General features: G+C 40.3%; 1 protein-coding gene across 1 annotated transcript in view; it reads right to left on the bottom strand.

Annotated features, from left to right (window-relative positions):
• The window catches only part of LOC117493352 (trinucleotide repeat-containing gene 6A protein-like), a 42301-nt gene that overhangs the window by 26278 nt on the left and 3187 nt on the right, over positions 1 to 12836 (bottom strand). The window contains 1 exon segment of the mRNA XM_034143865.1: positions 6120 to 6218. The gene's annotated coding sequence lies outside the window, so the exon portion shown is untranslated.

The raw sequence follows: 12836 nt of genomic DNA, 5'->3' as shown, positions 1-12836 counted from the left end.
ATTATCAATAACTTCAAAAACAACCGTTTTAAAATCTGGACACTCATCACCAACAGCAAGGGTTTCCAGAGAATTTCAGACACCAGGATGACTCATGGCTCATACTTTTATTCCACTTCACAGCATGAATGGGCCTTGTGCATAATCAAACCATCATGCAGTCACTAACGATGGGAAAGTTTCACTTGTCTAGCTATGGAGAATTGGCCTTCTGTCGACTGTGACAGTGTAAGGATCGCCACAAGGACGTTTGCAGTGAAATTGTGTCTCATTACTGAAAATGACACAGTTGGCTTACTTGATGTCGTCCTCACTAGCTTTTAATTCAGGACATTTTACTGGTATCAGTGTTCATGTATTGTTATCTTACTCTTTGTTTTATTTCTATTTCTATCTGTATTTGGTTCTGGTTGTTCTGTTAAGCACTTTGTAATGCATCCTTGCATGAAAGGTGATAGTCAATACAATTAATAATAACTGTATTTGTATAACACCACCTCTAACAGCCCCACCTTCAAAAACGAACAAAGCTGATCACTTTTCTTTTAATTTCCACTTGGCATCTCCTTAGCCTCGATGCACAGCTTCATTAAAACAGAGATGCAGGTGAACTCCAACTGTGACGACAAGTGTTCGCAGCTTCTTCCATTTTGCCAATGATGTTTTGGAGATATATTAGGAAATGTTTTGACCCAGGGTGCACAGCTTAATCATTTCATTATGTTTTTCTGTTTATTAAGGAGTCATTACATGCATCTCTCTGTTGCCATGAGATTAAGAAAAGTACTCTTAAGTGAGTCAGAAAAGCAGCATGAAAAACGAGTGGGAAGTAGACAGACCACCCTGCACACCTTCTTAAAGGGGATGCAAGTGTATTGGTTAAACTAGATTAGAGTTATACAACAGGCTTAAAACTGGCAAGCAAAATCTCTTATCCTGATGCAGAGAAAGTAAAGAGGCGAGGAAACGACCTGGAACGACCTGCCCTTGCTAATCAGACAGGCTCCCACACTGTCTGTTTTTAAATCCCGTTTATTCTGGTTTGTTTTGTGTTTGTATCTTTTACAAAGATTTTATATTTGATGTATCTCTCTGTACAGCACTTTGGTCTGGAGGTTTTAAAGTGCTATATAAATAAAGTTGGATTGGATTGGAAAGCACAAGAGGGCGGTTAAAACATTAAGAGGAGGAAGAGGAAAACGACACACCTCAACATCCTTCAGTAAAAGTGGACCAGTGCATTTGACAACGAGAAGTGTGCGTTTGTGTGTACGTGTCTCCCGACCTTTTCCTAGAGCAGGTTAACAAGTGTGTTGGCTCTCTCTGCCTGCTGCAGCAGTACACAGGTCTATTTATAAGCCTCCAGTTCAAATAGCAACCATTCGGGTCACTAGCCAATACGATAAGAGAACAAACAAACCAGTGTGTGGCCAGTAGGCAAGTTTGCAGATGCAATGAAGCTTGCATCTGTTACAGGTTTGAGCGTGTGTCACAGACTTTATTGATTCTAACACTCTGCATGGTTTGTTTATTGTAGTAACCGTATAGCAACAACGCAAAATCTGCCAAATATTGCAATTCATGCAAGGGGGAAATGTTACTTTGAGACACACAAACCAGGAACTAAAGCTATAAAACCCTACGGACGCACTACAAAGAGGCCAAACTCCCCCTTTGTTAACTCGCAGCTCCCTAGCTATCCCGGGCACAGCGCCAGCATCTCAACATGAGGCCTGCCAGAAGCTGCTGAGCTACCCTCTGGACCCAATCAAAAAAACAGACGGGACAATGATATCATCATTACAAAACAGCGCTTCCCAAAGAAACTGTCTCAAAAGTATTTCATAGAAGAAGCCGCATCCAAAACACAAACCAGCGTCTGGAAGGAGAGGAAGGAGATTTGACCTGAAGCCTCCGGCAGCGCTGAAAAGGGCAAGCCCATTCCAGCTAACGGAGCTGTTTACATACACAGATCTTGACTCAACCTTCCTACATGGAAAGACTTCTGTCAACCCCAAAGCATTACATTCAAAGAGGCTACACAGAGAAGTACCGCCTGTCCTTACAAGGCAGTGCAAAGCAAAATAAAGTAGAAAGACACTTCACTAGAGGCATTACTCATCATGCACTTAACGGTGGTAAGAATAGTCACTTTTCAGACTGCAATCAAACATTTCCAGGAATCAAAATACAAGGCTACGTCTACACAGTATTTTTTACAAGAGCTAGCTTGCATTTTTCCGCATTTCTGTGGTGCAAAATGACCGATGAACCTCAATTACAACACCATTATTAATGTATGCAAATGCAGCTTAACCCGACTGAGTATAGCCATGTTCTTTGCTCGGTACACAGAGTACAGTTTGTTCCTCTTTCCCCCCCGTGTTCCCATCTGAGAACAGCTTTCGTGAGGGCCCCTGGAGTTGGCAGCGGCCCGACTGCTGCTATCATCTTACAGACAGAGCGGGTTGAGAGAGGAGGGGAGGGGGGAGGAGAGGGAATACGGGGACATGACATAAACACAGAGTGCGTCTAAAGGGGGAGAGAGAAAGAGGAAATGTGAATAAGCTAATCGCAAAAAAGCTACAAATGTAAATGTGAGGAGAGAAGAGAGGAATGTGAAAAAAGGAGGGACGAGGAGAGAAAGAGCCTGTCACTGAGGTTGATGTGAGGAATGCAGCTGCAGCTTCTAACATGTATAAAAAGGAAAGAGGTCAACTTCCTGCAGTCAGCAGCAGCACATGAACCCAGTAGAATGTGTGCTCCGTGTAACAGGCAGAAACTGAAGATGCAAAGTGGCCTATGAGCTGGAGAGCAGAAATGATCCATAGAATGAACCGATAAAAACGTTTTTGGCCTTGTTTTCCACCTCACCTGTTACATAAACTGACCTAGAGAGTAGGAGTATAACAGAGGTGGATCTAAACAATCTGAATTGATTATCTGAATTGATATGAAAGGCTGATGAAAACCAAAGAAAATAGGTGTTTTGTAGGTTTTGTCTAGCTATTTTAAATACTTTAGTACTGAGGGAACTTTCTGTACCACTAAAAAGCAGGTTGACTAAGAAAATTCAAAAAGATACAAACTATTTTAGGTTGGATTCAAATCGAGATATGTTTGAGTTCATAGGTAGCTTGTTTTGCCTGATCTGTATTGTTTAGAAAGTGACGCCAAACACTTACCTACATACACAGTGAGGGTGAGCTAATGGACAAACAATGCATGCCAAAAAAAGCTGTTTGACCTGACATCCAAAAAACAACCTCCCGTCTACTGAACATTGCTTTAAGCTGACGGCATTTTCCTCATGTCCTTCTGTTGCCATGCAACTGCAAAATCTATTTGAAGCATGGTGCTTTGTTGCCAAAAGATGACGTATTTAACACCATTTGCATGCTGGTAAAACACACGAGGCTCTCAGCAACAAACCGTTGAAATGAAAGAGTGGGCTGTATAAGAGTATAAAAAGCTCACACATACAGAGGTCATGATACAGATTGGCTTTACAGCGAGTGTTTGCATAAAAGTGATTTGTCTACATCACGTAATTTTTGCTTCTGCAACATAGCGACATCACGACGTAGAACTTGAGCTTCTATTGGCATGCGTTCCAACACATTGTACGTGATAGGCTAAGGGCCGGGACATCTCTAAGCGGTTGACCAATCACAACAGAGCCGGCCAGCTAACCAATCAGAGCAGATTGTGTTGTATGAGAAAAATAAAATCCTTTTTGAACATTAAAGCATGAGACATGTCACAGTAGAGGCAAGAAATACAAATTAAACCTGAAAATGAGCATAATAGGGCCCCTTTAAACAAATGCTCCCGGATTAAACATTTCTCATGCATGGACATTGTTTCCTCCACCTCCATAGCACTGCGTTTAAATATCTGCTCTTGCTCCGACAAAAGCACATTGTCAAACATTCCCTACATGCTCAAGTTTCAGGGTATACATTGCTGCTTTTGTCCTGGAAACACTGTGCCATATAAATAAACAGTGCAATATTAAAGATAAACAGTCTGTTGGAGTTGTTGTGGTAACCCATCCAGAATATATAGTGTGAGCTGCACTGAACCAGTGAAAGAGCTTTCTTAAGGGAATACCCTGTTGTTATGACAACATTGCTAAACACTCCCAATTCCACTGGGCTTGTCCGAGCAGGATGACATCAGCCACAGAAGCACATGCCAAGTGTCTCTCTGAAATATGCAAAAACCTTTTTTGAATCAATAGTTAAGCGTAAAGGGAACTTGGAAGCAAACAGCTTCAACTTCAATCAATAAGGATTTAAACATACATAATCGCATCATTTTCAAAACATGTAGTCAATGAGATTACATTCCCAGCGTGTGAGAAACTTTTATCAAATTCGAATTTGTGTGTGGCTGCAGATAAGCGCACTTCTCATACAGCCCACCTTCTTCCAGGATTCTTTAGGAGGGGTTTTAGAGGGGCAACCACACACACACAACAAACACAAACCAAGAGCCATGTACGCAAAAGGCACAAGCTTCGGGTGTTGCGTGTGACTCATTCCCTGGTTTCTCCATTATTATTTGACTTTACAGTCACATGTCCACCCACACCCAGGTTGCCACCAGGCAGGCAAGGTTTAAAATCAATTATCAATAGGAGTGTAGGTTGGTGCCTTTCTAGTTGCTGGTGTAGCAATGAGTGGAGGACGTTTTGTAGGAGTAGAGCATGCTTTGTTTAATAATAGGGCTGCACAATGAATTTTTTGGAAAATTGATTGTGCAATATATGGACTAGTGCCATTCCCAAATCGCAGTAATATTTGGTCATTGAAAAATATGTAAAAATATCTGAATAAACTATTGGGCTCCTTGCCTACAAACGGTACACTTTGTACAACAAAAAAACAAATATTTGTTTTGTATATGTTTATGTGAATAATGTTTAATAAAGTCATCATCCTCTCCAATATTTCAACTCATTTCACAGTCTCAAATTCAGTCAAAAATAATTAGCCAAAGAAAAACCTCACATTTTAAAAGCTACAATAGAAAGATAATCAAACGTATGTATGCTAAAGAGCTGCTGACAACTGGGAGCAAATCAGCATATAGACTGCAGCTATAGTAAAGACACTGTTGAGTACAGACACTGAGTCTTTCAGAGGTACAATGATAACACTTGTGTAACCAATATATGAGGAGGGGGGGAGGAGCCTTCGCGATGATAAATGTCTGTGCCAGTTCACAGTTTGGTACTACTGCGACTTAAACTCTGAACTACTTCTCTGTTTGTAATCCAACAATACAGTAAGAGGGTGAGACTATAGACACAGCAGGACGAGGGCGGAGGAGTGAAAACAAAAACAAAAGCGAGAGAGAGAGAGGGAGAGAGAGAGCAACATAAAGACACGCTCAAGGTCAGAGATAGACGCTATCAGACTTCCTACCTACACTCCCCTAGTACTTGCAGCAGTAACATTAGTAGTCTAGTACAAACCGGACTCGGTGGAAACTACAAATCGAACGGAAAACACCATTATGTCACATGGCAAAGTACACCAGCAGCATCGTAAGAGAAAAGCAGTTCAGGGAGAAACAACAAGAGACAGGACCATGCAAGGAAGAAAAAGCATTGGAAAAATAAACATTTAAATATTTTGAAACATGTCAAGGTCTCTTGGCTGCAATGAATAAGCAGTCAAAATAAATAAAATACGAGTTTAAGTCTTGAGCCAAGCAGTTTTTGGAAGTCTTTTGGGAGTTGAGCTATTTTATACTGAGCCAATTTGTATCATGTGTTGCCAGAAATGTGTCTCTACAGAAAACTGCAGCACGGATGGTTGTGAAAATATCTTTACCAAGAGAAAGTTCTGAAGACGTGCAATATTAATACCCTCCTTGCTTCGTGGGCAGAATTGCATGTGGTGTTTAGAGAAAAGGGCCTAATGAAAACTGAGTACCAGACTTTTGAGTTTTAGAAGCAGATTGCTCAATTTAGATACAAAGTTGAAAGGAAGTTGCCGTCGTGAAAAGAGCGGATTATAAGACTACGAATCCTCCCAGACATTAACTACATGATCTACTTTCACGCGTTAAAACGGTCCCACAGCGCCGGAGAAGCCCTGAACTCTCACCTTTTGACCAGTCCTTGATCTTCTTATCCTCCGTCCTCGTCACAATCTCCGTCTCTCTCTCTCTTCCATCCACTGTTCTTCCCTCTATGGGTATGTTCCCTGTGAACAGGTAAGAAATACCATGACTGATCGATCTAGTAATATATTTGTTTATTTATAAAAACAGAGACATTTTGTCATTTAAGTGGCACAAAAACAATGATCACTCATATCGGATTAAACCAAAAATATATTTAACAACTAATCTAATAAAAACAAACATTGGTTGAATCCCTTAAATCATCTATTTATATTTCCAGTCTCTGGTGTTTCTACTGCATGGTTTGCCAAAGCTCTCCCTAACTCCCTATTCTTTGGATTTCCATAGGGAAGTTCAATACCACCTGGTACTTTTATTTTGGAATACCATTTGAACTCAGGTTCAAAGGGAGCTGAGCCAACACTACGTTAAAACACTGCTGACCACTGATGAGTCAATGAGCATGGTAACTTGCGCACATTTATTGCACTTTTAAATAGAAAAGAAACCTCAAAAGCATTGCAATTTACTACAAACTTGGCCATACACTTCCTGTTTGGTTGCCAATGTCACACAATTTCAAGCAGCGTCACTCCAGCCAATAGAATAGTGGAAAAAGGAATAGAGTACCAAAAGTGAGGCGAGCCGTATATGCATGTTTGTTGTATCACTTTTTGCTGATATAAGGCCTGGTGACAAAACACCTAGCCTCAATATATAAAATATTGTACTTTACTTTTGACAGATTACAAATATGACTCTTTTGGCTTCCATAAAAAATGACCTCCATTTAGTGTGGTATTAGTTTGTAATCAGACTGTGGCTTCTCCCTCGGCGGGTGTAAAGTGTATCTGCACTGGTCGCAGCGGGTGTGCCATTTAGCCTGCAGGAGAAAGCTGCAGGCTGCAGGCTAATCCGATAATGGGATTACAGCACCACACTTACCTAAGCTATAAACAGAGAGATGTACGGAGACGCTGAACCGGCTCACACGGACACCACGGCTGCACCATTAAATATGTAGTCATCTAGTTCAGTTAGATAATTGCACAGTGGCTCATATTCAATATTGAAACAGTGTTGCTATAGCAGCCAACAACAAGATCATGATATATGATTCTGCTTTAAAAATGAAAGGTTTAAATGTCCCAAGTATTATCTTCATTAGCAAAGTGATGTTTCCTATCCTTTTAAAAAGGAAATGTGAAAATGGCAGGCATCCCCTGTAGAATGCATCAACTCATTACCATCAGTTAAATCTAATGGCAAATGTATCATAAAGCCAGGGGAAAAACTATTGAAAATCACTTAACAGGACACTTACAGTCAGTGGTGTGGATCTAAATGCATCGTCCTAGGAAAAAATCCATACATCTTACAAACAGCACAGCTGAGCGCAGCAGTGATCAGAGCTGATGCTAAAGCCATGTGTAACCAAAGGACCGTGAACGTATTTACTACATGATGGAGGTTTGCTTAGTGTTTGGGAACCAGTTGGGGACACTGATAAGCCGAGGACTAAGGTGTCTGAAAAAGAAAAAGGTATGCGGTTGCTGTCAAAGGCGCATAAGTCAAATAAAAAGAAACAACTACACATCGGGGCTTACAATTCCCTAAGCTAATAAGCGGAAGAATGAGTCCTAAAACCAGGAGATCAGCCTTTCCATTTCCATCGACTCATACTGAACATTTTTAAACGCGTTTTTGCTTGGATTCCTGTAATAAGAAATTATTTGTAATTGTAAAATTGTGTTAAAATGTGGAGATTATCATGCTGAACAAAACCTGTGAGTATCATAAACATGTGTTTGTCAAATATCTTATTTTTTGCTATAGAGAGGCGAAGCCCCTGCCCTTCCGGGGGACCTCCATGGGAGCTTATTTCGGAAAAAGTATGTATTGAAGTCAATGGCGAGGGAAAGATTATCTTTCGATCCCGTTTGAATTGTCCCACGAATTACACATATGATGTTTGTCAATTTATAAGATAATTTTGCAAGTCAAAAAATAAAAATGTGTCGTAAAACTGTGAAGTAACACTTTTTTTGTGTGAAACCGCTCAATGACCTACATCTCCCGTCTCGCACCACACACCAAGACGGCCGTCACGTTGGCACATTTCACTTCTTTCTTTCAGAATGAGGCGAAAAGTATTAAACGAGGTGAAAATCACTACAAGTCTGGGCATGTTGAGAGCTGTACATACACACAAGGGGAGTTAGTCGGTTCATAAGAGCCAGCATGCAGGACCGGGATTCTGGGATTTGTAGTCTTTCTAGTTGCGTATTTTTCATAGTCTTATATTTCAACAGTTTTACGACAAACTGTGACTTTTTCTTTACATGGAAAGAATTTTTTAAGATTGACAAACATCATATGTGTAATTTGTGGCACAATTCAAACGGGATCGAAAGATAATCTTTCTCCCCATTGACTTCAATACATAACTTTTCCGAAATAAGGTCCCATGGGTCGGAAGTAGATGGGCGGGACTTCGCCTCTCTATATTCCAAAATCCCATTGGGAGTCCTTGCGGTACAAACTTCAGAGTCCGCCTACAGCATCTCTGCACCACTCGATCTGGTCAACAAGTTAATTTACCAGTCTGCCTCATTCGTTATGATCCAACTATAGATGCAAATCCAGTTGCATCCTTACTTTTCCAGCCACCTTCACTTACCACCCTCCCCCCTCAGTTCCCACACTTCCCCCTCCTCTCTCCTTCCTCCAACCATCAAGTGCTCCAGCAGATGGTTCTGGGTTCAACAACAACAGCAGAGCATGGTGGGGGCCCTCCTGGAGTGCACACATACACACTCTACGGACAGCATCTGTTTATGAATGGTCCGACAATTGCCCATCCCCCGACAGCTACAGCTGACTGAGGTGGGGGGGCACCGGGAGTCACCGAAAAGCAAAAGAAGGGATAAAGAAGAACAAGGCAGTGAGAACAGGGGGAGGGAAAGAAAGAGAGAGAAGAGGTAATTGCATGTTTTTATATTGACAGGTGGTACAAGAAACTAAGAAAAAAAAAAGGGCTTATCCAACATCTAACAGTAATTGCATATTAGCCAATAAAAGCAGAATTATATAACCAAATACTTTTTTATGTAAGCGTTTTAGGTAATCTAAAAGGAAGAGGAATATAAAACTCTCAGTTGTTGTTTAACCTGACCTCGGTCACCTGAGATATGATAAAGGAGCTAACCATGTGTTTTCTGTTGTTAAACTTTTATATTTGCTAATGAAAAACGACAGTAAATCTCGCCTGTAATGTAACTGCCTTCCCTGTTTGACTGAATGGCAAGGTCCTTCCTTCCTACAGCAGTCAGACTGTATAAAATATGCAAGTCTACTCATTTTACTGTACTGTTGCTGTTGTAATGCCGTATTTGTCCTCGTGGCTGGACAAATAAAAGGATGTCTGATTCTGAAATAGTTAGACAAACATTATTCAGTCAGTTTAGCATCTACAAAACTGCGGGAAAATAAGGGTTGTACATTTTTCACTTTTAACATTATAATCGATTAAGAAACATGCATTTTATAAAACAAAAATATGTGTTAGTAGCTGCCTTGAATGGCACTGTACTGTTGACCAATAGACACAATGAATCCATCTTTAAAAAGTAACTTTTATTGTGTTGACCTAATTTAACATGGAATACGGCAGCCATTTTTAACACTACGTACAATGAAAAGTAAAAGGTCGCTTTCCAAAAATATCCTATCTCTAAATATGGTCTTTGTTGTGTTTAAAGTAGGGCGGCTCGATTATGGCAAAAATCATAATCTCGATTATTTGGGTCAATAATTGATATCGTTTTATTTAGATGATGTTGTTTTCATAAACACCCGGGACCCGTTTTCAGTGTTTACTAAAAGAAAATGTATGCAATTTAATTATTTTAACCTGCTTTATTTGGGGGTGGTCCTCTAGGGGGGTCCGGGGGCATGCTCCCCCGGGAAGATGTTTTTTTAAATGTTGAAGTTAAATACATCAATCTGGAGCACTTTGAGCACAACATGAATTGATGGATACAGCTCTCAACACTCCGATGAAATGGAGCTGTATACTTTTCAATAATCCAAAACATCTTTAGAATATGATCACAACCAATAACAAATCATTTAAACTTGTTTATTCTTATGTTACCTAGTTAGCATTTTTTCTTTCTATTTATGCATATTTTACTAATCACTCCCCTTTTAAATACAATATAGTACACATTGGAATGATTTCTTACAACTATATTAAATAGATAAAGGTGTGCTGTCTCTCTCGCTCACAGAGACTGTGTGCTCCTCCGTGGCGATGACGGATTGCGTTAAAATAAATAAATAAACATATTTGTAAAGTGGGGGGACACAAACGGGATTTTGAAAAGTGGGGGGGACTGTCCCCAGTGGAAATTACGCCATGCGTGTGTGTGCGTCAAGTGCAATAAATATGCAAGTTGCAACACACACACAGTAAAACTCTGCCCCTCATGTGTTGTATAGGCTGGCATGACTAGGCTGTGTTCAATGGGGCTGATGTGTTGTGGAGATTCTGCCAGAAGGAAAGGTTAAAGTCCTTATGAAGCGGTGAGCTGCCGCTCCACATTGCTTTTCTTCCAGACTGCAACGCTGGTCCCGCAAATCAAGCAAGAACGTGATTGGTCGATATTCATTGTGGGGGGTGGGGGGAGGAGGGGTGTTAGATAGATATAGAGTTGTAGTAAGTAGATAGAGTTCGCTATGATTGAGGTTTCGTTTATGCATAGGGTAGATTCTTTTAATTACATTTCCTTTATTTTTGGTGTATTTTTTACATTTTGGATTTGCTTGGCGAGCTACCGGTAGCCCGCGATCGACGTGTTGGAGACCCCTGCTTTAGAGTGTCGGCTACATTCAGTAAAAGCTACTTCTTTCCAATGGCTTGTGAGATTCAATGTAGCACAGATTTTGCTGCCACCCACTTGCCTCTCCTGTGAACCTTTTTTTCCGAGGGCTGTCAGATAAAGCTGAAAGACTAAAAAAATAATCAAACTATATTTGGGTTTGTGAAGAGGTAGAGATCAACAATCTGAAGCTTTAGACTCCTGCATGCTGAGACCCTGTGGGAGTGTTTTGAACTCCCTGAAGTGAGTCATGCAGTGAAGCCAGCAAGAGACGGTGTATTGATTGCATTCGTAGCCTTTTGGAGGCAGTCGTTTTCAGACACCCCAGACATAAACACACACACCGATGGACATGTGCATCCACAAAAACACTCACAGGAGTTCGTCTGTTCCGGCAAAACAAAAGCCAGAGGGTAGTCGCGTGGCTAATTTATATTTATATCACCACATCATTAGCATTCATTTGAATGAGCATGTTCTCACGGAGGCTGAACTCCAGAGGCTGAACTCCAGAGGCTCGGTTCAGGAAAACCATCAGTCAATTAGTGAATGACAATAAGTCTCTCACATCTTAAACAGCCCAACAGCGAGAGCTTTGCGAGGCTCACGTTGCAATGTGTGACATTTCCAGCCTGGCTGCATTCATACTCACTCATGGTAACTCAAGAAAGACAAAATGATATTTCTGGCTTTAAAAAAAACACCTTTTAAATGTGGCTGCTAGCAAAGGACGGTTAAGCAAGTTGTGAAAAGAATACATAAGAAAATAAAACTTTTAAATGGAGTGAAGGTTACTTGGTTGAAAATTGTATAAAGAGAATTTAGAAATGTAAGCAGGCAGTTTATAATGGAGGAAAATATAAAGTTAATTTTAAAGTAGGTGACTGCATAAAGTGTATATACTATAATAACAAACTGTTCAGAATATTTTAGAGCTTAAATACAAAATTATAAAACTGAAATTGAAGTCAAATTATGTTTATATACATATATTAACAGTCTTATTAAAACGTCTTAATTAAAAAAAGAATAGTGTATTCTATCTTATTTTATTCTTAAATGGTGTGACCGTCTTGAACCCAATTGCCCCAGAATAAATAAAGTTGTCTGTTCCTGAATCTGATAGACTCAATCCCCAAAGCCAAACCCACCATTTACCATCATCTTCAGTAAAGGCTTGCTAAACTACATTTTGGGAGTACTATATCTTGTCTGAGCCTGCAAAAGTCAACAGTTACAAACACTCCTGTTCAGCCGCCTGTTACAGTCTCATGACCCTCTGCAGGTGTGGCTTTACTGATCCGAGGGGCAAAGGTCAACTACCTGATCTCCAACCAAAGTAGCAATGTTGCAACGCCTCAGGAATTTATAGCACTGCAGTATTAAAATCAAAACACGACCATCTCAAGTCGGCTATTTCAGCAGTCATTTTATACATTGCTTTAGCTTTCAGCGTGACATAAACCAGTTGTGATATTTTTAGGCAAGAATGAAAACATGGCGAGCAGGCGGTAATTTGGAGAGCCAAAGTGAAAGGGAAGCCTCACAGCACATCGCTTTCAAACTAGAAAGGAAATAACAGTGGTCTCAAACAAATGACATAACTTTTTCATTGTGTTATGATTACTAATTGACCTCAAGCAATAAACTGGGATATAATAATAATATCTGTGAGCAAGCTAGATGGTGAGTCTGTGTCACGAAACTGACTCACAGTTGAGCTTTGCTTATGTATACCTTTAGGGCTTCTGAATACGTCACAGTTATTCAGTTTTAAACTTTGGAACAGGACGACTTGCAAACATGAAAGTGAAA

The sequence above is a fragment of the Trematomus bernacchii genome, unplaced genomic scaffold (assembly GCF_902827165.1).
Source record: "Trematomus bernacchii unplaced genomic scaffold, fTreBer1.1, whole genome shotgun sequence".
NCBI classification, from domain to species: Eukaryota; Metazoa; Chordata; class Actinopteri; order Perciformes; family Nototheniidae; genus Trematomus; species Trematomus bernacchii.
The sequence above is the reverse complement of the archived record's forward strand: the minus strand, read 5'-3'. Positions and strand labels throughout refer to the sequence as shown.